At 31.2% G+C, this 1,592-nt stretch overlaps 1 protein-coding gene across 1 annotated transcript in view; it reads right to left on the reverse strand.

Moving 5' to 3' along the window:
• RNGTT (RNA guanylyltransferase and 5'-phosphatase) overlaps positions 1 to 1,592 on the reverse strand; it is a 215,108-nt gene that overhangs the window by 194,469 nt on the left and 19,047 nt on the right. The gene's annotated exons all lie outside the window — the stretch shown is intronic.

A 1,592-nucleotide genomic window follows, 5' to 3' on the forward strand; every position in this document is an offset into this window, starting at 1 on the left:
ATGGGAAACCCAAGGGGATTGCAACTGAGATGGAAATATGCACAAAAATATGTAAAAATAAACTATTATAAAATTTTAAAAATAATAATAAATGTGGGCCTTTTGGAGGGCGTGAGAGCACAAGGGGTTAATAGTGATGGACTATGGGTGTTTTGGTGGTAGAAAAACTACAGTGAGGGCAACCTTGAGGGGAGAAATCATTTTTTGTCCAAAACGTAAATTTAAAAAATATTTTTTTTACTCAACAAATACTATTCTGGAAATGCACATTCACAAATATGTTGCACATGTTTATAACTAGGGACATCTAAAGTAATTAGAGGCATTAGTTATGCTGTGCACCTATTATTCATAGTTGCTTCTCTTTTAACACAAAACAGTTAACAAATCAGAAGCATTTATTTCCATACATGCAAACAAATGCACTATAGTTCCAAAATATTATAATTTCAAAATACTAAGTTTTTTTAGTAAATCACTTGGAGACAAAACTTGACCTGACCTGATGTGATGATTTTACAGTCTATTTTTTTTGCACATAACATAAATGAATATTCATATATCTATGTGTAAAAACATTCATGTATTTAATTAAAGAATATGCTGATTATCTCTAAATACTATTTTCCACTAAAAGGAATCAGACTTCTTAAAGAAATAATTGATTCCTGGTCTGGAATAAATCTAGTGCCAGATTGCACAGAAAGCTTGATCAAAGACTGATAAAGTAATATCAAAAAGACAGAAACCAACTTTAAGGATCTCTGGCACCCTAGAATGGAACAACCCGGACATTAGTATATTAATGACAACTACTTTAACTACATCAAATATACAAAAAAAATGTATGAGTTTACACAGATACTTAAAAAAAGAAAACCAGTCATCTCTGGAGACTGCCAAGATTCTGAAAATTAAGGGAAAAAAATAGGTAAAATTCAAATATATCACCTGCCTTTCCAGTATAAATGCCATTCATGTTAGACAAAGTGCTGAGCAGGAATAGATCTTTACTAGTACATAATTCCAACTGATACTTTAAAAAGTGAATCACAAAAATCATTTCATAACCCCTAATGAAATATTGGATCAAGGCAGTTATCATCAATGGATACTAAAATCACTAGGTAAAAGACAAATGGAGAATTTTCTAACAAAGGAAACAAGCTGGACCACCTCAACTCAGTACCACTAAAAGTGGAACACCCAGACATTCCATACTTCCTGACAGGGTATGAAAGGAAGACTACAGCACCTACAATGAAATATTCTTGTCTGAAACCCTAAAAGTGAAAACACATAAACTTTCTCATTTTCTTCTTACAATAATCCAATTAGGCATACATTCTATACTTAAAATGGTTTATACAATGATCAGCAGAGAGGACATGTTCAATAAACATTAGTATTATTAATAAAATTAGTATCACCATTACCACATTTTATAACTAGTTATTGAGTGTTTGCAGGCAGGTAACTGATGTTATCACTTATCTGTGTCCAAATATATCCCCTGAACTTTCTTACTATTTTGAAGTTTTTAAATTTCTGATTGGGGGAAATATTAATTGCTTAAAATTTTTAAAAGGAGA

This window comes from Condylura cristata, unplaced genomic scaffold (assembly GCF_000260355.1).
Source record: "Condylura cristata isolate star-nosed mole 26May11 unplaced genomic scaffold, ConCri1.0 scaffold00001, whole genome shotgun sequence".
NCBI lineage: Eukaryota > Metazoa > Chordata > Mammalia > Eulipotyphla > Talpidae > Condylura > Condylura cristata.